At 37.0% G+C, this 25,349-nt stretch overlaps 1 protein-coding gene across 1 annotated transcript in view; it reads left to right on the forward strand.

Moving 5' to 3' along the window:
* The window catches only part of SULF1 (sulfatase 1), a 123,789-nt gene that overhangs the window by 14,867 nt on the left and 83,573 nt on the right, over positions 1–25,349 (forward strand). The window contains exons 3-4 of the mRNA XM_009995563.1: positions 7,428–7,496; positions 9,783–9,880. The gene's annotated coding sequence lies outside the window, so the exon portion shown is untranslated. The remainder of the gene's footprint in view (positions 1–7,427; positions 7,497–9,782; positions 9,881–25,349) is intronic.

Below are 25,349 nucleotides of genomic sequence, written 5' to 3' on the forward strand. Positions count from 1 at the left end.
ATGTGATAGCAGTTGTCTCCACAAACCTGTATAACTAACGGCTTATCTACAATAGCATTTGTTGATATTTTTAAGTCAGTGCAAACTCACTTCAATACTGATGCATTGAAATTGGCTCAGTATTCCAGACATAAATGTAGCATTGGACCCACATCAACTTTGCAGCTGTGTGTTAAAGGTACTCCAACAGAACAGATGTGTGTGTGGCCACTCTCGTCTAGAGGATGTTTCTAATTTATTTGGCAGTGTTTTTTCAACCACAAGAGCTTTGACCATATGACGGTTGAGCATCTCCAAGAACCTCATCAAGAGAATGAGTTGTCTGTTCCTGATAATATCCCTTGTGGGATGATTTCGACACACAAGCTCTGAGAAGGCAGAGGTTTCCTTTTTGCTAACTGCTCTACTTAGCAGGGCAATGGGACTGAAATAGTCTTAAACTCCTCACTTGCAGCTTGGAACCTCAACACAGACTTTTTTTCAGCACTGATCCATGATCTCTGAAGGCTCAGAGTGATATGAGAATTACTTCTCCCAGCTGTTGCCCGATTAAACTCCTGGAGATTAGATGTACCCTTGAAAATAAAGCAGAAGGTCCTTCATAGCATCCCCTCAACTACTTCAACCCATAGCTCTGCATCTTGCTATAAACTGATGTAGCTATTCTCAAATGTTAGTATGCTTAGCTATAAGAGGCACTGAGGAGCTCTCCCATCAAGACAGGCTTCCCATTCTGCTGTCTCTGTTGGAGGGTCAGTTACCTTGGACAGATAAGGAGGTATAAAAAATGGAACAGCTGGAAGAATTAACTTCTGAATTTAACAGAATATGAATTTCCAAAAATCACACATCAAGGCCTTGAGTTTTACTGGTGTTTTGCTATGGTGTTATCCTATATACAGTGATACTGAGGGAAGAATGTCAGTATCAATTTTCTGGTTTTTATGCTTCAGGAAAAGCTAAAAATGTACAATACAAAAGCTGAATGAAAGAAAGTAGACCCAGATTTTTTAAGATCTAAAATAGCTTTTACAGCTTAGACCTTTCACAGCCCTTCATATTGCCAGAGAAACTGAAAAGATTTATGTTTTTAAAAAGGCCTCCTTGGAAGAGGAGAATTAATGTAGCTGAAGTTTGTCTCTGATCTAATTTAGATTTTGTGAGCAGGACATGGAAAAAAAAAATTGTGTTAGTAGGAATTAGTTCCACCATCATGTTTCAATAAGAGAAGTGAATATTTGTTCTCTGTGCATGTGTGTGCGTGGGAGGCACAACAACAGACTTAATTCCCTGTATCCCTAGTGTTAGAATATTTAACTTAGTTTTCACTCTATTTGCCATACTTTACTTCATAAGTTGCTTATTTTTCAGTTCATGATAAGGACACCCATTAATATAACAAATTACAGAGACAAGAGAAAAGTAGTGCAAACTCCCAGCCACTCCATGAGAACTTTCACCTCCATCTTTAATCTAGTTATGCCAATGTGGTAAGATAATATTTCAACAAAACACGATTTTTTCATGAGAAACAAAATTTAGTAGCATTCTCTATTGTATAATATATTGAGGAGGCAAAATGTCTCTAGTTAGACTGACGAGTTACCTTTTGGACTGATAAAAATATATTACAACTTCCTACTGAATCAGGATTGCTTAAGGATAATGCTGTAGTAGATACAAATTCATTCTATAATTCCTTTAACTTCGGTAAACATATTGAAAACTTTTAGTGTCTGTTGTGGTAAGATAAAGCAGAAGTCTTAATTAATCTAAACAAAACAAATGTATGGGAAAGTTTTTAAGTGTGTTTCCAATTTTAGAAAAATTTCTCATAAATTCACTCTTTTTCTTTTTCTTTTTTTTTTTCACATCTTGAATCAGACATAAGCAAATGTGTTTGTACATGTGTGTTTTCCTCAAAACGCTTTGAAGAATGTTGTGTGAGAATTATCTTTTCCATTCACAGTCACATTTCAATCCACTGGAAGAAAAAAAAGAAGGTATCAGGACCTGAAAACACAACCCTACTGTTTAAATGAGCCCAAACATTAATGGTGTTGCAACCCTTAAGAGAAGGTTGAGCTCAGTTTTGTCTATGGAATTGTTCCACATTACTCACAAAAAAATAAAAACCAACGACATTAACAAGATAACATAAATGTATTACTTACAATAATTTTCATTTCTTTTCCAAGTAAACTTCTGCATTCTCAAAATCAGAGAGGCAACGTTTCCAGCATGTATTCTGCCTTGCCTTGTTCCTTGCCTTGTTCCTTGCCTTCACATCTTTCACTTTCCTACATTGGTCACTAAATTTTTAGATAAAGGTCATCTTTCTTTTTAATTCATTGATTGTAATAAATGACATTGTTCTTTATGTTAAGAAAGGGATAAGAAATAGTCAGTTTTCAAGCATATTCATTTGTTGTTTCAAGTGCTGAAATAAAGGCTGTTCTATTAAACCTCTGAATAATTTTTCTGTCTAAAGCAACCTTGTGTGTAGTTTGTGTTTCTCACTGAACAAAAGGCTGTATTTAGCTACTTAAAAAGCAATCTGCTAGAGCAGTAAGGCAAAGGGAGATGCTGATATTTTATCAACTAAGAAAGCTCACACATAATTTAGGACTCATTAACCCTCATCAAATCACCTCTAAGAAATTTCCTGCTGTACCTCTCCCCTCATGTATTTTGAGTATCAGTTAACATTTAAAGCCTATTTTTGGGCTGCTAGAGTCTCCCAAATACCTAAACTTGATAGATATCCTTTTAAATGCAAATTATTTTTTTTCTTTTCCTGCAATTGCATAGAAGAAACAAGAATACCTTACACCCTGAGGAGTTATAACAGTTTGCATAACAGTCATTTTTTTAAGAGAAAGTGCCTGTCAGGTTCAGTCTATCTAAAGAAGATTCTTTTTGCCTTTTCTAAAATCAGTCATATTTGCTTTCATTTTCCTCAGTGATTAACTTGAAAGGAATAATGATAATGGGAATATGACCCAAGCCTATGCATCTATTCAGTATTGGCACACTTACCAAATCAAACCTTTTTGGTTAAATCATAGTAAGAAAAACTGCAAGTTAAATGTAAAGTGGCTTGTTATAGCAGAGATTAATTGAATCTTTTATTTTAGAACATTTATTACATTTTTATTGCCTTCTATGTTGGTGTTATTGTATTTTTATTCACTTGATGGTCACATTTTTAATTTGGCTTCCTACTTGTGATTTGGAAAGGAGAACTTGCCCTGTGTTCTTTTCAAATGTAAGAATTGTGTCCAGTTTTGTCACTAAATAGCTAACTAAGCCCTTGAATCTTGCAGTCAGTGTACTTCTACAATGTAGCAAGAGATACAGGTGTTAGTCTAACACATTTTTCCAAACAGAAGGTTGAATACTATAGCAATTTTTTAATCATAACCATGAAAATCATGATGAAAAATTGAGTAGAGTCTGTTGTATCAGGAAAAAATGTCTACATATAAATTAGTTACATTTAATCTAATGGCTTTGCTCATGCCTTTAAAAGTAGTATTTTACATGGCAAAAAGATAACACTACAAAGTTTTTCTCTGCATTATTTCGCTGTGAAATGGGGGCTGGCATAATTTTATAATTGGTGCTAAATTGCCCCTTGCATGTCCAGTATACTGATGATGGAAGTCGTTTTAGCAAGGAATCTTTGGCAGTAACTGATGGAAACCCTTCAGAAAAATAGTCTACTGAGATAATCCCAGTGATTTATTAATATCTAGAAGATTAGGAGATCAGCTTTAACCTTCACTATTTTGCAAATAAAAACAAATATTGTACTTACTGATCTGCATAGGGTGATCTTTTTTTAAAAAAAAAACAATAGATATTTCCATTGTTATAGCAAGACTTGCATGAGTGATGAGGTCAGTAATGCTCATAAATTGCTTTCGTTTGGTACCTTTTTACTACTCTGTCTTCTGCGTCTATTATGAGCAAGGATAACAGCATCATAACAGTGCCAGGCAGTGGGAGAGCTCAGTGTACGCTGGAGCTGGAGCTCCGTTGTGTGTCAATAATGGAGCTGTAGTTCTGAGAAATATTAGGATACGACCTCATTCAGAAATACTTCTCACAGAGCTTACTGAAGGTAACAAGGTCAGAGGAGAATTGAATACTTACATAAATTGTGATTGCTCAGACTGCTTTGCAGTCATTCCTACGGCTGGTCCAGCAAAAAAAAAAAAATATTAGATAATTGTAACTGGATTCTCTTATCCATTTATTGTCATTTGTGAGGTCAGTCACCAAAATGTTTTGCAAGTCATTCTGTTTTCAATGAGTTACAACTTCATTTATCTTGCACTTGTAACTTGTGTGTAGAGGATTTTTTAAAAAGGCAGAAATCATGGTGTCCCTCACTGGAATAAAGTTGTTTCTGGGTGAAATGGGAAGCTGCTGTGTAAGGTTGAGTCTGTAGAAAAATGTGGATCTACTATTTTCCTGTTTTCTGAAAGACCTCCCTTCTGGCATGAAATGGAGTACATAAATTCAGGACTGACTCAGAGACTGAGTGAATCACACACAGCACTCCCTCCAGTCCCTTGGGTCTTCCTTGGAGGCTGTGTTTCTTTTGTGAGCTTAAATAAGATCATTGCAGCTCCAGGACACGGTATTAACACTTCTGGAATGATTCAGAAAACCCTTTATCACCAATATATCCTGGGTATGGAAAAAGTCCTGCACATAGTAAGCTCTATGTTTTATTAATGATGTATGTTATATAGGAAGGATTTATCTTATTGTCACACATACACCTACACTCCCCAAAATTTCCAAACAATACACCAACCAGCAGTATCTAAACACCTGCTGTTCAAAGGCAGAACAGTAAATACTAATCTTGCATCACAGCATGCTATCAGCCTTTCTCATTGTGGAACACTGTTAGTCTCCATCTGTACCACAGGTTGGAAAGGCGCTGTGGCAAGGTTCCTGACTAAGGCTGCATTCATAATTTAGATAGTAAATGGACAAAAAAAGCACAAAAATGAAAGTGCTCCTTCAATTTCTTTAAACACAGCATCATTTAAGGAAAATAATAAATAAAAAATATGGCACTTTTACCATAGAATAAAATTATGGCTTAATATCCTCTCAAGTCTGAAGTCATAATGAGCTCATTTGTGCACCTATTGGAAAGTATTGTACTTTCATAAGCTCATAAATGTGGAGAAGGGGGATTTGGAAACTTTAACAACAGTGACTACCATCCCCATGTGTCTTACTCTGCTCTGTAATAGACTCGTTTAATGCCCCATACAGTAAATGGGAAGATTCCTGTCTATTCCAGTGCTACTGGATTCACCCTTCTGTGTATCATCCAATGGCTCATTTCACTGTCACTCTGCTTCATCATCTGATATTTTTATCCTTTTGCATGTGTAGATAAAGAGGTTCCTATAGCAAATGTTTCACTTCTGTTGGTACTATTAGGTGATTATTGACTTTGCACTGTCACATGCACTTGAAACTAGTGTCTCAAGTGTAAGAACAAAGAGATAAAAGAATCATGGATCTCTTGCAATAAAAGAAAAAGATATTTTAAACAGTGCTTTTGTTTGACACATGCAGTTGGCTTATTGATTGTGAACAGGGATGATTTGAGGATTGCTTTTCAGGCATCTTCCCTTGGTTTGATTTCCTGTTCTAACCATTGTTTTCTTTATTAGCTTATTTTCATCTTGATCATTTGTTTTCTTTATTTTCTTTGCCATTACATTCTTGGCCATTAGAAAACACTTTCCTTCCAATAGTTCTTTGCCCAATTTGTTTCCCATAACAACAGCAATAATAAGGAAAAAAAAATGCTCTTTTTTAAGCATTTTGAGGGCCAAAATCCATCTTTCAGTATTAGCAAGCAATCAGCCTTTCAGTGGGATTTGCACTCACATAACTAAAACTAAAAAGCTGGCCCGTGTATCACAGCCCACCCCTACACGTAACTACAAGCAACTGTAACAAAACACAGAAAAATTTGATTTAAGTCTCAAAATTGAGGGAATAATTTGATTAATCATCTTCTAGTGTTTGCATATCTATCCCTTCTTCACATCCTCTCTGATAACTAATCTTCCATTGCACCATATGCTTGAGATTAGGTCTACTTAATACAGCAAGTGAAAAAAAAAAAAATCTGTTGTGACTTCTTGGCCTTTCATTACATCACAGATTTTGTTGGGGGACAAAATTGCTGTAACACTCCTGTGCATTCAACCAGCTCCTGTGGGAAGGGGCCTGGTGCACTCACCCATCCCTAACACTAGTCACCCAGGAGTTATTGAACTCAGAAGGTTGGCAGGGCATTGCTGGCTCCTATGACACGGTCAAAGGAGGACTGAGGTGGCCATGAGGACAGATTAAGTTGTGTTGAGTGTGATTGATTGTGAGAGTGCTTTTTAAATTCCTAGCCTCTTGACCAAAGTGATATTCATGCCCAGGGTATCCAGATAGAAATGCAAGTCTTCGTTAGTTGCCCTCTCTAACTTTATGTGACATTGTTGGTGACCAAAAAAAGGTTCAACAGTAGCAAAGAAACCCTTCAGTCTGATTATCCTAGCTATTACAACATTGCTAAAAAATTTAAATCCGATCAACAAAAAATAAATTATTAAAGCTGGATAGACCAATCTCTCAAAGAAAGAGAAAAAAAAAAATCTGTATTAAGTATAATTTTATTTATTTTTTTTTCACATCTCCATTTATTTCATATCTGTGTATTTTTGTTGCACATTAAGAGTGTTCAATCTAGATTCTGGGCTTAAATTTTCAAGGTGAAATCCTGGAAGACTTATTAGTATTTATTTTTTTTTCACATCTCCATTTATTTCATATCTGTGTATTTTTGTTGCACATTAAGAGTGTTCAATCTAGATTCTGGGCTTAAATTTTCAAGGTGAAATCCTGGAAGACTTATTAGTTTTCACAGCCACTACCAACTTGAAAACCTAAAAGCACATTGGTTTATTTTTTGATTTAGTAGGAAGCAGGCTTAACCAAACTTACAGGCTGGAATCTAAATAAGTCTTGTTGGTTTTCTCCTTTTCACCTGCAGAAGCAGCTTCAGAGAGCTACTGCCCTCTGTAGATACTGTACACTACCAGTATAATCTTTTCAAGAAGGTTATACTGTTGTTTACTGTTGATAATTAAGAATATTGCAGTAACAACATACCTGGCTGTAACATTTCCCTGCTGAAATTTGGGGGCATAGTCTCAGTGAACCCTATGAGACAGGTCAGAAAAGCCAAAAGCCATTACTCTATGCAATGTCTTTCTTATTCTGCTGGAATATGTTCCTAGGAATAATATGTAAATAAATGCAAGATTTTTTTCCTTTAAAATATTATTAAATTTATTCCTTATGACTTTCTATTGGTTTATTTATTACAGTAAAACAAAAGACTGAGCTGAGGAAGACTGGAAAATAATGACAATAATTCTTTCTTGCATAAGAAAGAGGTAAGTTTTAGTGGACCATAATATTGCAAATACTTATTTATAGCATAATAATAACTATGAGTTGTTTTTTTTTAAGTTCCCAGATACTGGCAGCTTTTTATTTAAACTTATCCAGACCTTCACAATCTTGGCCACCTCAAAGCTAGTGATTTAAAATTCACAATACTTTCTGATTAACTGTGACAATGAGACCACTGCCAGGTACTATATATACCACTCTATTGACCTGTTCTGCATTACAGAAGCCAGGGTTACATATAATTTTGTAGCAGCATACTAGGGATGCATGTACTTCAGGTTTCTTGTTTTACACTATCTCCATTTTGGGTTTGCAGAAAAGAGGGTTCTTTTTTTTCTCCCTCCACCCCACCATTCCATTCCCTGGAAGCTATAAATATCCAAATTTTAGGGGTTTTTTTATTCCATTCTTTTTTTGGTCCCAGGTACCCAGCTGTGCATGAAATAATCCTCCCCATATGTCCTCATTGTTCCTGTTGCTGGTGACTGTGCAAGTCACCAGAGTTTTCCTAATAAGGTTGGGTTTGACCTTTCAGAAGTTGTCAAATGAAGAATCTAACTGCATTCATTACTCTCAAAACAGATAGACTTCCTTGCCACTGCCCTTATAAAACTGTTGTAGGAAACAGTAAAGCATGGTTGTTCCAAAAACAACGTCAAACCCTAGAGCAATCAAGAGTGTGTAAGCATTAAGCAGCCAGGCTTTGGCTGGTCCTTCCAGAAGGGTGTGTGCCTGATGGAGAAAGATCCTGAAGAAGGGAAGCAGACAGATTGACTGAGAAGGACACTTCACAACAGAGGACAGTAAAACCTAGAGAGAGGCCTTTTTGACTGATGGACTGGCTTAAGCAGGAAAATCCTGGCTGGTGGTTTTAGTGCCCCCATGTTTGAGGTGAGGGTTTCACAATGCACGTGCTGACTGCTGGGGTGGTGGCCCCCAGCTCTGCTCCTTTCTTGTGACAGCACTGGCAGCAGTGTGACAACACAGGGAACCAGATGACAGAGCTGACCCATCTGAGAACCAACCTGTTTGCTGGTATGCTTTCGGCTGGCAGGATTAATCCTTGGTCAGATTACTTCTTTCACCTGGCTCCCCTCAACCACAGGCTGGAGAGACACACAACCAGCATGGAAGGGAAAGGTGATGTCTCTTCTGTCAGAAGGCAGTGACAAGTGACTAGTGACTAGTTTGCTAGTGACAGTGACAGTGACTAGTTGAAGCTAAAGGAATGTGAAATTACAGCTCATGGCAACAAAATACTTCCTGTGTTCATGAAAATAAATGAAACAGAGGTATTTTTCTGTCAGTGAAACATTCTTGTGGCTGGAGTCACCTGTGGATCTTGCATCTTAATCGTAGCTCAGATCAGAAGAGGAGAAAGTAGATACAAAATGATAGGCTCTTGCCAAAGGAAGAAGATGAGTGAGGAATTTAGATTAATATAGTTGATACTGGTAGTTACATTTCAGCTGCCTAAGGACAAAATGGTCTCATTTGTGTTAATTTATACATTATTTTAATATTACCTCATTTTAAAAAAGAACACATAAATGAATTAACAATTACGAAAGCCAGGACAAGTCTTTCCAAAACTGAAAATTCTATTAAAATATTACAAATATTCCCAGAAAATATCCTGGCAAGCTACAGAACTTAGTAGTGGACATTTAGCTATTTGAACTATCCTTTAGAATCAGAGGTTGGAAATGTAAAAATTTTGTTAACCAAATAGTAAGACTACACTTAAAGATACACATTTCTGTTAAAATTGATAAGAGCTTTCCCACAGGAAATACCAAAGAAAAGCACTTTCATTTGATTTTGACAGCTAAATAAAATATAACTTATAATTCCTGTACAATTATTTTAAAATAATAGAAATTATTCTAGTTGTTTATTTATTTGTTTTGCTCTTGTAGAGGAACATCTGACATAAGTTTTCTTGGGTGTATTAAGGCACTGAAAAAGCAGATACACATTGATACTTTAACAATGAACAAAACACAAAGAAGTCAGGATCCTTAAAAAGTAATGTCTGCTTTCCACTGTCTTAATTATTTTAACAATAGCAGCTTGCTGACTTGTAAATAAGGTAATTAGACATGGAGAAACTTGGATATGCAGGGTGATTCAGCAAAGTAAATAGGAATGGATAAGTTTAGTTTTGCAAACAAATTCTAAATCCAGTATGAACACAGCTTGCGTTACAACTAGAATGTGTGAATCCTAACAACTATAAGTATTAATGTCTTTTCCTGTTTTTGCAGGTTTTGCCCATAATAAATTCACTGAGCAAGACAATAAGACTTCTGTCCCATGCTATGAAAATTAACCAAGGCACATTAACTGCAGAATACCTTCAAAGGTAAAAAAAAAAAAAATACTTACTCAGTAATTAATTAAACTAAACAAACCATCAGCATGTGTTACGTAGCCCAAGTATTATGTTAGATCAATAATTAAGCTGTAGTAAATCTTCTGGAGCTTCTATTACACCAGACTCTAAGAGCTCAAGACTAACCCAAGGACCCTTAACATTTTAGTGAGCCAGTAAATGATTACACAGATAGCTTCTGAATTGCAAGTTTACTACCATTAACTTTCTGGTTTTTAAAACACCCAGAAATTGTATGTTTTGTGGTTGTTGAATAATATCCTGTGAACAAAATGCATGCCTTTGTTGAGCCTAGGAAGAAGAGTTACAGGGTTATGTCAAGATAAAAATGCACTTTTCCTTCAGGAAAATATATACATTAAGCAAAAAGTAATGGTTTGGAATTTTCATTTGTTTATGTGAATATGACGATTATGAAAACTAGAAACTAATCTCACTGCATGCAGCTGGTCATGGTAAAGAAAAGCACTATGCAAGATGTTTTATGCTACTCTGCCAAAGCAATTCCATAAGATCTGCACTAGTCATATGCTTTTAAGGCCTGGCTGAGTTTTAGGTGGAATTAGTAGGTCACAGCAAGTTGTGTGGTAACCTTGTGATGTGGGAGTTATGGCACTAGGCTGAGTATCAAATCATATGTCTCGACAAATAAAAATATAAAGCCACATGACAAAGCACAGAGCAGGACACTTGAAATGTCTTATTTTTTTTCTCCTCACTTATATTATATTCTATCACCTCATTTACATAAAATATTTCTAGTTAAACAATTTTCAAATACATGGGATTAAATAGCATATATTTGGCTTTAAAATTTAAATATTACTAGCAATGAGAGACAGCTGGTATACATCATGTTTATGTCACTTGCAAGTCTTTGTATGGAATTTTGTTTGGAACCAATTACTATTTGACATGTTAGCTCATAGTTTATTTCAATTACAGAATATTTAAATTACCAGCTATTCAGATAATGTTCTGTAACAAGTTGAATGATTATAAGATTATTCAATCTGCATTATTTTCCCTCCAGATGTGTGAGTGCAGATTGGTCCCATATAAAGTACATGATGTTTGCTTAGACAGAATATATCAGACTATCCAGGCTGTCTGTATCATCAATCTCGTAATTATCTTGAGTTCCAGCTTGATGTTCTCTCCCAACTTTAAATTTTCCTAGGTTTATCTGTATTTTTATTAGGTTGCTCTTAAGGAGGTTAATTAGAGTAGGGCCAAGAAAATGTATCCTTTAGATTTTCACAGAAGTGGAAGTCATGAAATAACAGGATGCAGATGAGTGATCTTGCTTTCGTAGAGTGGGACGATTTGGATTCTTATTTGCAGTGCCTTTCAGTTCTATTCAATGAAAAGATAAGTGATTTATTTTTTTTTTTTTTTTTTTTGTGTGTGTGATTTTCCCAGTCTACCAAAGGCTGGAAGCACAAATAATCTTATGAAGGATGTTATATTGGAATATTTCCAAGCAATTTCTGCAGATTCAAAGGTTAATTATTTTCATTTTAGAAAAAGTTTCGACATTGTTTATCCAGTCTGAAACTTTAGAGATTCACTCTTCGTTCACTACATCATGTGCTGTTGTAGAGACATTTCTCAAGAAAAAATTATAAACATACTTTTTCTCTATAGATTTAAGGTCATGGTATCTCACAGAACGAAACTATAATTGTGAAGTATGTGTACATGCAATTCATATTTGTCAGTATCAGGAATGCTTTCAGAATATTTATTATGAAATAAAGAGTTATCACTTGCACCACAGATAAAATAGTTGGAAAGTGCCAAGAAAAATGAAAAGGCGGCTTTTTGACCTGAAGCTTAAAAATCATGTCTCTTATGTATATAATCTACTAATGACACTCTCAGTACAAAAAATTTTCTGGCACTTTATCCGCTGACATTCCAAAAGGCAACTTCAGTAAATGAAGTCAACTACAACTTAACCCCTCAGGTCAGTCTTTTAATTACTGCACACACACATATCCCAGTCCCAGTTCCAAATAGGCTTTTTGATCCCAGCTCATTTTTGGGAAGAGTAAGATCTTGAAAAACCCACTTCACCTGAAACGAGCATGATCTTGAAACAGGAACCAGAAAGATTTGTATTACTGCATTTCACTTCAGGTTACAGGGCTTAGGAGAGTCAATCTCCATGAGGGATCTAGATTTCAAGAGTACTGGACTGACTGGTGGTGTCTCCAAGGAAGAAACCTGAGTAGATGGTCAGATGAGTCTTGCAGGATAACTCAAAAAATTCCCAACAGACAGTAGTTTGTTAGAAGAGGCTGGGAAGCTGAGGAACAGAGACATACAGCAAGCACACTAACATTCTTTTACAATTCACTGTACCACAATTCATTTCATTGGATGTACACTAAGGGCACAGTCACTGGTCTATCAGCAGAAGGCATTGCTGAGCATCCTGCTAGAAGGCATATAGTGGAGCCTTTTGGTAGGGTTCCTCTTTCTGTGCTGTGATATTTCCTTGTTGTCTACACAGGATACAGACAAGTAATGTTGAATCAGGCAGCCTTTCTCTAGCCAGTATCCTGAAAACAGTTTTCATTTCCTTGTCTAGAGGCTTCTTCTATCTCTCCTGCTAAAAGTTCACAAGGAAATATCTACCAAAAATAGGGAAGTCCCATGGGAAAAATCGTCTAACACAGAGGTACATCCCTGTGTTGCATACACAAAGATTATCTACTAAGAAGCATACACTAAATAAACTGCTTCCCTCTGCATCCCTTCCAGGTGGTCTCTGCCATCAGTGACCTTAGTTCTATCTCATTAGTATATTCCACTTTTTGGAAACGAATGTGATTAATTCTCAACTCTTTTTTTTTCTCTCATGCTGTCAAGTTTCTCAGTTTGCAAAGAGGATTACATAGAAGAGGATTATTAGCTGAAAGATACAGAGTTTCCACCCTAAATGCATTAGGGTAAACAGGTTTTAACTACAGTGGATATAGCTGATAAAACGAGATATTCCAAGGACACAAAAATGTGTCCCTTCATTTCCTCTCTGTTTTGTGACTTTCTACTCTCAGCATGTTTCTGATCTGACCTGGTAAATGAGTGCCCTTTCCATTTGGTTTTCTTTTCCCCCACCCTCTCACACATAAACCTTTTCTATGTTTTTATATATACACCATTGATTAAGATCCAGAAGGAGCTTTTTACAGCCTGTCAGTACAGCAAAAAGTCTGTGATCTTGGAGTTTTCCTTTTAGAAGTTGTGAAAGTGAAGATTCTAGGATTCACTTTTAGTACATCCATAATCTACCACATGTCACTTACACAAAGCAACAGGCACTTGTTTGCCTTTGTGGCTGCTCATCCCTATTAAATTAGTTCACACCAGCAGAGCTCCAAAGAGGAAGTATGAGGTTTTTTCTCCTTCGTTTCCTCCTGCTACTTATTGGAAGGGGTTCTCAACTGCTGATTAGGTTGCTTCTTTGGTTTTCTTACTGGTGTGTTTCTCTGTCCTGTATGCATTAATGAGGAGCAGGCAGTCAGCAGTTTGAGGGGCAGTATGTCAAGAGCAAGCTTAGTTGAAAACAGAGGCAGACAAGAGAAATATACATCAAAAAACTTCCTTCCCAGCTTGTGCCAAACTGAAAGCAGGAACTTTTGTGTAAGTGTACTCTTAATACTTCAAGATCAAGCTTTCAAAATGCCAGTCTCTGGACATATTTATGAACGTTTTCCCACATTTAGGTGATGTTTATTTCCTGTAAGAGCCAAGTCACTTCCTTCCTATCCAGTATCAGTTGTGCTACCATGTCTTAGTGGAGAACTGGTGATGTGCCAGAGCATCAAAATGAGACACTCGTATTCTGATAAAAATACTTCTAGTATTTCATGTAAGGAATGTTTTTTAAATGGATTTTGTAAAAGGATATTGTATGTGTCATTATTTCCTCCACCCTTTCCAAATATTTCCATTCAGATGGATGTTTAAGAATAATGGAGATTTTTTTCAGCTACACACTTCTACTGCCAGTAATTTGATCCGGAAGTACCTCATTGTTATTCTTACAAAAATGCAAAATGTCTGTATTAAGAAGTAGATCTATATCATCATTAAGATTATTATGATATAATCACAGAATGGAAAAAAATTAATACTAGAAAGAAAACTCTTTCCTGGCTTCATGTATTAAGACCAGAATAACAAAAGAAAGCAGCTAAAGCAGAACCATACAAACAAACAGAACTGCCTAATGTAGCATCAGTGGTGAGATACAGCAATGTTAAAATGGTAAATGCTTTTTTACTGAAGTATATGGATAAGATTAACATTTTTTCATGGAGGACTTTCTTGGTCATCTAGAAAAAAATTACATATCTGTGACTGCTTAAATCTACTTGCAGTGCGAAAAGAACTTGGACATGTGTTTATAAATGTATATGTGTTATTGACATAGCAAAGAAGCAGCTTGCTGACTTGGGGCCAAGAAATGCTAATGGAAAAATTTTTCAGCATTTATTGTTCCCTTGCAGATTTAGAGATCTAAGAAAACATTTGTTTGGTCATTGTTGACTCTAGTTGTAGTCATTTTCCCTACCTCAGTCTGTTCCTAGAAAGAAGAAGAAAACAGCCTACTGTGTCCCATGGAGGCCTGGTAGGTTATCGACTTAAGAAGCAATCAGATGATAGGCTAGTGAAGTGCAGGCTCTGGCCTAAAGAAATATTGAGGAGGATTCTACTTCTGGGGAAGAATTCAAACATGTTTTACATTTTATTCCTCACATAGAAAATGCATGGGTTTCCAGGTAGCTTTGTGGTTCTTAATAGATAGGAGTGTGTACAGACAAGAGATGAGGTGTACATGAGAGATTCTCCAAGTCATTGCTCCCTTCTCAGCTCCTTTGGTGCTACACTGCAGTGAGAAAACTGGGGCCATAGTCAGTTGCCTTACCCAGTATTGAGAGGAATTTAGTCTCACCTTCTTGTTCCAGTAAAGACTTCCCCTATGACAGCACTACAGTCAGTGCCACAGGGAAAACATTGCCTCATCACCTCACAGGAGAGCTGCAGAAACAGATAGGCGTAAGATTATGGAATGCTTGGATAATGCTGTAATGGGATGTTCATAAATGTCATGGCGAAATCTCATGCTTCATGGCTCAGGAGCTCTGTATCACACAGTGGGCATGTTTATCTCTAGGAACTGATCCTGGAAGCTGCAGACCATTCTGGTTCCCACTGAAGGCATTCCCAGACCTCTCAGTGATCAGGTCCAGAGATTCTATGGGATTTTGAAATCCTGTGAGATGTAAATTAAGATGACTAAGGCAATAAAATATAACCACCAGTTAACAAAGTAGGTCTTTATAGCCATTAATTCTATATATATAAATAGCTGGAGACATGATTGAATGACAATGTTCAACCATGCAACTAATTGAAAGCAAATAAAGATATGATGACACAGTAATTGTAACTGAATTGAAAACATTCTTCACCAGTGTTTTGACATTCTTATATACACATTAACTCTTTTTTTTTTTTTTTAGATAAGAGGTCTTCCTCACAACTTTTCATGATTTAAATAGTACCAAGTAACACAATCATGTACACTCTGTGTTCCTGAATATTTAAAACTATGTACAAGTATTGAAATAATCCAGAATACCATAGGACAACAAAAGAATATAGTTTTCCCATGGAAACTTGATTTTGAATTTAGGTTGTGTTTTAGATACCTTTGCATATATCCTAATTAGTGACTATGATGCCACAGAAGTAGTGAACTGTGTTTTCAAGGGCTTATGCTCAGGTTACACAATTTTCTAGAAAGTTTATATTTGGTGATGCTCAGAACAAACAGAGTAGCTGGCCCTTACACCTCAAGGTACTCAGCTGGATCATGATTAATTTTTAACCTTAAGAAAGAAAAGAAGTATTTTGCAAATATTTTAGGGTGATAGTGGTAATTTTTATCTTTTTCCCATTATTTGCCTTATGTTTTTTTTATTTGCCTATTACTTACCTAGCTGCTGCCAAATGCTATTTTGCTACCTTTTGAATGCATAATCTGATTCTTGGATGCACTAAAATTTTGTGCCAGGTCTCTGCTGAGAGACTTTCCTCCCAGTCTGAATATTGTATCAGACACACAGCATAGACTGGGATGAAAATAGTGTGAGGTGATGGGGTAAATGTGAAGCATGATGCTGAAACGCAACAGCAAGATCTAACTATTAGCTTTAAGGAAATTAAGTGGAATAGGTGCCACAGGGATGCCTATAGGTGTTTTCTGGGGAAAAAAAAAAAAAAAAAAAAAAAGGTGATAAGAGAGAGCTGAGTGGATCTGTCTCATTTCAAGAACATTTCAAATGTTGAGCGAATATAGTAAAATTATACAGCTTCTGATGTCTAGCAAGCAAGTTTACAAACATAACTTCTAACTTATAAATCACTAGCATAAAAGTATACAGGCTACATTAGACATATTCCTCTAGCAAAAAAATGCTGGCTACAAGCTTTATAGAGCTACTCATTAGGTCACCACCGTTATAATATCTGAACAAGCCATTTACCTCTGGAGGACTGACAGTAACTAACTGTTGAGTTAATACACAAGGTGACATAAAACACTTTCTTTTTTAACATTATTGGCCAGAAAGAGATAACAGGCAGAATAAGAGACTAAACTTTTCTTCCTTTTTTGTCTGTTGGATTAGTTCTGAAGTGTGTTATTCACTAAGCAAAAATTGCTGAATAAGGTGGTGTCACAGTGAAAACCGAGTTGTAAGGACAAGAGTTTATGTGCATTCTTGATCAGTCCATTGAATAGCAACAAACTGCTTCCATAGATCAGAGTTTTAAAATACAACTTGAAATATATGCACCTTCTATTTAAACAACAATAGGAAATATTTCTGGCTCTTATGTTTCACTGATTTTTTTTTCTTTTTGCAGACTTATGTATTTTCTGTAAGTATAAACAAATAAATACATTTTCAAGTTGCACTGTATGCTTTGCTATACAAAGAAAATAAAGGATTTTTCACCCATCATTGAAGTGCAACCATTTCAAGGATGTGGAATTTTATTGGTACTAATAAAACAAAGCAAGAATTTAGTGAACAGTAGAATAATGCATGCTGTTAAAACTTCAAAGAAAAAGTAAGCAGAGTAGAATGGAGCTACTTAATTAAAATATTTTGTATATGTTTTAGAGATTTTTATTTTAAATAATGGGTATTATCTTTAGCTGTGTGAACTCGAGTACTGCTTCTATAAAGGGAGATGTTTGACCTGCTTCAAGCTATAAAAGAAGATTTGTGATTCTCCTAAGTCCACATGCCCTAGATTAATGTTAGTGTCAAACTGATTCTACGTTAAGCTCATTTAATGTACCTCTGGGCTATAAGATGTTACTTTGCCAGCAGCAAAGGTCAAATTTTCAGGTATTGACAGTGCAAGTATTGACAAGTTGTTTCTGTGTTTGTGTGGATCAGGGTCTTTTTAGCATTCATTCAATGAATTTGGCAAAGTGTAGCCTCTGCCCAAGAGAGCTCTGTGCCTTTAAGCATACAGCAGAGGGAATTATTAAATCTCCAGCTCTGAAATCTATAGCTTCATTTAGTTCAGACCTCCCAAAGGAATTCTTATGCCTTTAGCTAAAAAGCAAACAATTCTGAAACTGACTTAGCCTAGTTAGCAAATTTCATCTAGATCATGTAAAGAAAAGGAATCAGTTATATATTTATTGGATTTTTTAAGCACATTTTTTGTTTTAATATATTTAGGTATGGTAGGTCAAACTAGCCTTACAACTACAGTTATAAAAAACAATGATCTTCGTGGAACTTTGTAACCAGTGGTCTTACGCAAGGCAGACTGATCAAATAGCTGAATCTCAGAAGCACAGTTAAAGTTCCTTGCTCCTTCCTAGGTTGTTGAGTGACATAAGCAAGTTGTGTGACAATACCAAGATTTACACAATGTTGTGAGTCATCTTGAGCAGGTAATCAGAAAATGCATTAAAGGGCACAGATGGGACCCTGACATTTGGCAAACTTGCACAGACTATACAAGACTTCTGAACATTTTAGCTGCAAAAAAATGCTAAGAAAATTATTTTGTTCCCTAAGGCAAAAGATAGCAAAGGGCATTAATGCTGTGATGCTCTGGGAATAGAATTTGCTAAATATTATCAGACATCTACAAACTGTGTGGCAGATTTTTTTCTCTTAGGCTGGGATTTGAGCAAGGGGAAATGGAAACAGCTTATATGGGATGGGTACCCTAGATACTGTCTCTCACAAAGACAGAAACATTGGTCAGGGCTAGAGTCAGGCTTCTCTGAGAAACAAATATGTGGAACCTGAAATCATGTTCTCAGTGTCAGTGCTTTCTCCTAGACTGTTTATACATTATCAAGAAATTGTCATTTGACAAAGTGCAGAAAGTCTCAATAATGCCAGCACTCAGTCTCCACAACAAGTGATCTAACCTGCAGACCCAAGTCCCTTTCCTCCCCCTCTTTCCCAGAGTATGGATCTTGCCTGGAACATCTTTCCCAAGGAGAGGTAGACTGAACATTTTGTCACAATTGCTTGTTGACTGAAAAACTCTCCTGGGACTGGAACTGGAGCTCTAGACATCATCAGGATAAGAAGGGTCTGAATCTCTGACTTTGAGTTTCCTGGTGGATCCCCAACATCCCATGAATTTTCCATGGTCTATGTATGCCTCACAAATTGTGCTCCTTTGGAGACTTATGCCTGTTTTGCATCTCCCAAACGGCTTTAGCTAAAAAGCAGGATCTCAGGCAATTAGTGCAACAAAGACAGGGTGACAACTGAGCTGACCCAGAAGCCCAGCATTAGGTCTCCAAGGAACATTAGGTATCTTTTCCTGGCAGCACGATAGGTATGGATTATTTAAATTGTTCTTCTAAAGTTAAGCTCCTAAATTTATCTGAAAGGACACTGACGTGTTTTGTTGCTTGGCTGTTGAAAAGTGAACCAAGTATTATTAGAGATTGCTCATTTGTTCTCATATGTGTCCCAGTTCCCAAAGATGTCCATGCAGGGCTTTAACTGAACTTGATTAGCTTAATCAGCACAGACTTGCAAGTGGCCTTGCCTTTCTCACATCTGTGTCATTTGTTTCACTGCCTCCCTTCTCTCTTTTCCCTCATAACATTTTTCCTTACAAAATTTCCCTAAACACTTGCCCTAACAATTTCCTTTTCACTCTCTTTCCAGTTGCCTTTCTATCTTTGTAGAAAGCTATGGAAGATGTAAAAGTGACAGATAGAAGATGAGACTAAATATGATCTGAAAATGCAATATAGTTTTTTCCCAAGTTTGTGACAGCAAAATTTGGAATCTGGACAGTTTCCTTAACTTGCTTAGTACTGCTGAACAAAGAAAGGAAAAAAGGGCACTGTCAAATCCAATGGTATATTAGGCTTCAGGAGAGAGAAAAGAAGTATTATAGGGCAAAATTGTACTAGGCTTTGCCTCATAGTAGCATTGGGTACTCAGGCACAGCTTCCATGAAGAATAAGGAAAAGCAGTACCTAACTATTTTTACTGTTGCAAGTGAAGTCTTATGTCTGTGTCACTCTTCCAAAGGCTTATTATACTGGCTTATATTGTTAAAATTCAGGATTAAAATTGATACTTCTGAACACATCTACTTTTTTCCTTCCAACCATAGATGGCAGGACAGTAAAATGCTTTCTCTACCCTTATGAGGAAATAAGTGTACTAAGTTTTAAATGAGTGTGTAAGAAAGGAAAATAATGCAAATATGTTTGTGTGTGTGTGTATGCCTGTAGGTAGATATAAATAAATACAGATATAATCTGTAGACTTTTTTTCTTGTGATGATCATTGACACAAGCTAGGAAACTGTGATCTCTTTCATCACCTTCCTTTTTCTCTTTATCTTTTGTAGCAGTACAATAGTTCTACCTTCAAGTATACCTCAAAGGAGCATCTCCAGAGAGATTTTAGTCCATGTATGTACAGTAGGTAGGTTATATACTAAAACTCTTTCAAATTTGTGCGTTTCAATATTGGCAGCAAAAGCGGCTAGACAACAGTTCAGAAATTGCACCAATTACCTGGTCTACTGGGTGAGATTCAAGAATCAGATGTAGGTGTTAGTGTGTGATTATCTTGTCTCCCATTATAGACAATAGCATTTGAGTTGATACAGCCAGTGGGGCTTGGAGAGCTGCACTTATACATCCAAATAGTTTCCATGTTCCCCAAACTGTAGAGACTAGATTCCCCTCTGACTGTCACAGGAACTGAAACACTTACGTCATGTAGTGACACCAAAATTTTGAGAATTAAATCTAGGTTTCTATAGCATGGAAGTGAATCCCACCCAGTGTAATTATTTAAGTAGCAGCAGATGTGTGTGTGAAGTTGTCACAGATGAGAATGGAAGGTCTTAAGGTCACTTAAAGAATCAACAACAAAAAAAATCAGGAAAAAGTGATTTTAATATAGATTTATGAAAGTGTGACTTAACAGAATCCTATGGCAAGGTTCACTCTATTACTTACTATGTAGAAGCAGCATGTAGAGGGCTGGAAATGGATGGGAGTGATTTATATGGGGATTAAGGGAAATGCTGTTTACAAGGATAGGGGAGACTGAGTCAGGGAGGGGCTGGAGTGATTTGAATGGGGATCACTGAAAAGAATGAGGAAGACCCTCCCATTGAGTCACAGGGTTCAGAGTGGGCCCCCTTGCTTTCTAAACTGCTTCTCAGAGAGGAGCCAAGGTACAGCTGAATCCACTCCTACTCCCAGACTTGGCCAGCTGCTTACAGCTAAGGGGTTTAGATGTAGGGATTTCAGTGTAGTGCTTTAACACATAATCATGGGTAATTTGAAAAGCAGTAAGTTATGATTGGTCAACATTATTATAGTAAATCCCCAAATTAAATCATATTATTTTTAATTACTTAATCAAGAGTCAGTTATAATCAATACAGAGTTTAAAGTAAAAATCTAGCAAAGTTTCTAAACTAAACTCTGCTCAAACACACACATGTACACACAGATATAGTGGTTAACCTGTTAAGATATTAAATATTGGCACCTAACATCACAGAAGAAGTTGCATTCTTCCCTCACCCATTACCCGATGGAGTCATATTATACCAGCACTATATAATCAGATTTTTCCCTGTATCTAAGCAAAGTGGCCAGCTACTTACTCTTGCAATTGGATGAACTAGCTTCCTCTGCAGGACACATGTGATGCAGGTCACAGCTTTGTGCAATCTCAGAGAGCTCCAAGTTGCCTCCCACTCAAGACCAGTATTTGTAGGTCCAAGGTGATTGACTTTGGTCATTACTTTTCCATGATAGCCACAATACGAGTTAGGTAATCTTTCGCAACTTTCAGAGTGGGTCTGTGTTTGAGCGGGAGTCTCTAGTACATTCTGAAAGCAGTTTCAGGTATGGTTAGGGAGTGCATAAACAGCCCAAATCACTGTATTTGCACTAGGGCAGAAGGTGCCCAATTATCCAGGCTCACTGCTCCAAAAAGGGAAGACCAGAAAGTGCCAGGTTGTATCAGCCTACTGTGCTTCCTGTTGAAACAAAAAAATGTCAGGCCACTGCACATGTAACTGAAACAAGAATAATCCTGGTAATGTTGCTGTTGCAACGTGGCTCAGTCAACGGGAGGTCTGCACCACCACAGAAGTAAATATGGTGACTGGATCAAAACAGCTGTGTTTTTAACACCAATAAATTACATGTATTCCATTATGTGGCCCACTGGGGTAATTGAAATCCATTGTATGGCTAACTTACTTTTATGTGCATTTACCAGTCACAAAAGGGATATATATATTCCTGTATTCTTGAGGCAAGTAACTCTAGAGTATCTTTTTTATTATTAAGATATTCAGTGTGCTCAGTAAGCATTTAGTAATGCTAACTCCCTCTAAGCATTACGTAAGTCAATTATACTTACTCATTTCCAATGAAAATATTAAAACCAGAAGTTAGACAGCTAGTCCTGTAGAGTCTGAACAATTCCAAATAATGATTAATACAATAAAGTAAGAGCATTCATCACCTTCAAAAGTTGTTTAGCACTAAGCAGGGTGGAGTCCTCAGGGGCACGTTCATACCTTGAGAGAGGCTCAGCCTAAAACCTAAGAAGCACTGACAAGTTGTCAAAACAGACCTGAAGTGATTCATAGATTTTTGTGCTTGATCCTGTGCATGAAGCTGAATCTGCTTATAAGTAACACAATTCTTTCCCTTAAATAATAGGATTCAATCTTGGTTATCTGTGCAAAACAAGTTGCTGACAGCCGAGAAATAAAGAAAGGTTTGAATGTCTTTTGGGCTCAGAGCTCTTAAATTCTTCTCTTTCAGCTCTGCCTCACTATATATGTTGGTTGTGCACCCATTCAGAAGAAGAACACGGTCAGTGCTTGATTATCCATGTCTTGCAGATTATTCATGCCACAGATACTAGCTGGAGCTCAAAGCCACATGAATGTGGCTACACTGCTTCCAGGAGCATCTCAACTCCATAATCTGTGCAGCTGCTTTCGCATTACACAGAGCTGGACTTCACAAGCCTGTATGAATCTTTTCTGGCTCCGTGGTAAGCCGGTTCCCTGGGAAACACAGAGGCTCTCAGTGGTGTAAAACTGTATCCAGCTGAGTTTTATAAATTTGGGCTCAATGATGCTCTGCCAAGTCCATAGTGAAGCTGGCATTGATGGCAGGCCTGAGGCTGGCAGGTGTCAAGGAGTGGGAGGAGTGATCAGTTGCTTCTGGACTATGGTCCATTTTTCTAGAAGATAAATTTGAGGTTTATTAGTGCTGGCACAGTGCCACAAAATTTCAGACAGTTTGTTCAGAGTTTTTTAAACTTTAAGTGCCAGGAGGAGCTGCACAGACCTGTGATCAGTCAGAGAGGTCCATGTGTTTCAAAATCCACTTTGGATATCTATAGATTGAGGGGCTTTTAGTGCTTACTTAGATTTAATAGGATAGATGTTCTTAAGTTGTCAATAAGAGGTATATATATAAGGACATATATTCATCTTTAAACTGTACTTCACATCAGGAGACACTAATGCATCAATACTAGACTGACACTCTCACTATGGCCTGAGCAGCTCTGGGAAGCCTGCAACATGAAATAGCTCTCCAGCACTGATTCTTTCTGTTTCTCCAAACTTTTGTCATTCATACACATTATTTTCTTCACAGGACAGTGAGACATCTATGTTCTAGAGTAAACTTGACAGCCTACCCTCAGACTGATTAAAATCTTAGTGGATAATGATGGCTGTGAAAGTTGTTGCAGTTGAAGCATGCTATTTCCAAACCTTATGGAAGCACTTCCAAATGAATTTGTTCTTAGCTGCCCTTGATTTTGCCTTGCCAAAAGCAGAGAATTCTGGAACAACAAAATTTTAGGGCATTCCCAGAGCTTCTTTCTAATTGTATATTCATTTCAATCAGTGCAGTTCAGAAATTATAATTATAACTTTTGTGTAAATTAAATAAGAAATCCTCAAACATGCTGTTAGACAATGGGAAACTGAAACCAATGACAGGACTGGAACATAATTAGAGAAAACGTAATGGGAAAAACATCTTAATGATGCTGAAGCAAGGGTTTCTATGGGTTGCAAAAATTTTTAATTTCTATAACAACTTATCATCATGAACTTTCTAAGAGTCTGAACTAACTGAGCCTCACAATTTGAAAAGTAAGTAAGAGCTATATTGAGATTGTTTTGTTTATCACTGGAATAGAGTCTGATCCATTTGTGACCAATATAGCCCAGCTGACCCAGACAGTAACAATCACATACAGCAAATATTTCTAGATTGGAAGTACAGACAAGATTCTGACCCAAACTTCCTAGACGTTTAATGTAAACATTGGCAAAATTAAGACATTTCCTAAACTGTGAAGGAAATTGCTGTCTGTATCATCTGTTAAATGCATCGGGAACTCCCACAAATACAGGTATTTCCAACTATTTCTTGCTATTTGCCTGGGCAAGTCCCTTAATCTTCTCTTATCAAAACAAGGACCAAAGACTTGCCATGTGGAACAGATTCTGAAAGCTCGGTGGAGCCAGGAAAATCTGTTGCCTGTGACCCCAAAGAAAACTTCATTAAGGATATTTGGTAAGACTTTGCTTGTTTTCCTTTGAGGCTTTCTACTGGAAGTGTTGAATTATTTGAATTATGTCAATAATTGCCTGAGTTTTTCTACATGAGCTAAGTAATTTAAGAAATTACTTATGAAAGCAGTTAATTTCATGAGACTATAAATTAAGCTAATTAATCATCAGTTAATCATGGCCTTGCATCTAGACAAGCAGCACTATTGCAATGTGCAGGGCCTGGGGGCAATAAGTAAAAAATACTGTACCACACATTCAGCTTTGGGGGCATTTCTTTTTTTTTTTTTTTATTTCACTGTGATTGTGTAGCTTATAGACATACTATTAATTCACTGAAATGTAGAACCCAGTGTATTCTGTACAGCCTCTGCCCTTCCAGCAGTGTGATTCAGATCCTGCATTGTTCTTCAACTGAATTTATTCAGCTTGTTGAAAAAAGGAACTCCAGCCTGCAGGTCCCTGTGCCACAAGCACATTGCCAATTTTCTGTTTCATAAAGTCGCGTCTTTCCCCAAAGCTTCAGAAACTTTAAGGGTACCCAGCAGGTAAAGTGCTCTATGTTCAGTTTGTCCCTGTTGCAGAACTGTAATTCTAGCTTATAGACATACTATTAATTCACTGAAATGTAGAACCCAGTGTATTCTGTACAGCCTCTGCCCTTCCAGCAGTGTGATTCAGATCCTGCATTGTTCTTCAACTGAATTTATTCAGCTTGTTGAAAAAAGGAACTCCAGCCTGCAGGTCCCTGTGCCACAAGCACATTGCCAATTTTCTGTTTCATAAAGTCGCGTCTTTCCCCAAAGCTTCAGAAACTTTAAGGGTACCCAGCAGGTAAAGTGCTCTATGTTCAGTTTGTCCCTGTTGCAGAACTGTAATTCAGGAAGGAGGTGATCTGTTGGATAACCATGCTCAGAACCATTTACTTGTAGATGAAAATCAGTACTAATCACATAGTCCAGAAACAGGTAACCAGAGCAGCTGTAGCTAGTGCTGCATTTCTGTCCTATAACTCTCCCAGAGTTAAATGTTCTGCAGCAGCTTGCAAACCTCAGTGTGTTTCTAATTCCTAGCCATGCATGCTATAGTACCTGAGTGCTTATGGGAGAAAAGACTTGATACCAACAGTGGGGTTTTATCCAAGCAGAATGGTGTCAGTGTTTTTATAACAGAAATCTTTAAAAAGCCTTTGTGGTCTCTGCTGTTATTTTCACCTAGGATCTAATTTAAGGACAGCTCAGTGTGCTTGGCTTTCACATGGCAGACC

The sequence above is a fragment of the Chaetura pelagica genome, unplaced genomic scaffold (assembly GCF_000747805.2).
Source record: "Chaetura pelagica isolate M959 unplaced genomic scaffold, ChaPel_1.0 scaffold83, whole genome shotgun sequence".
Classification (NCBI taxonomy): domain Eukaryota; kingdom Metazoa; phylum Chordata; class Aves; order Apodiformes; family Apodidae; genus Chaetura; species Chaetura pelagica.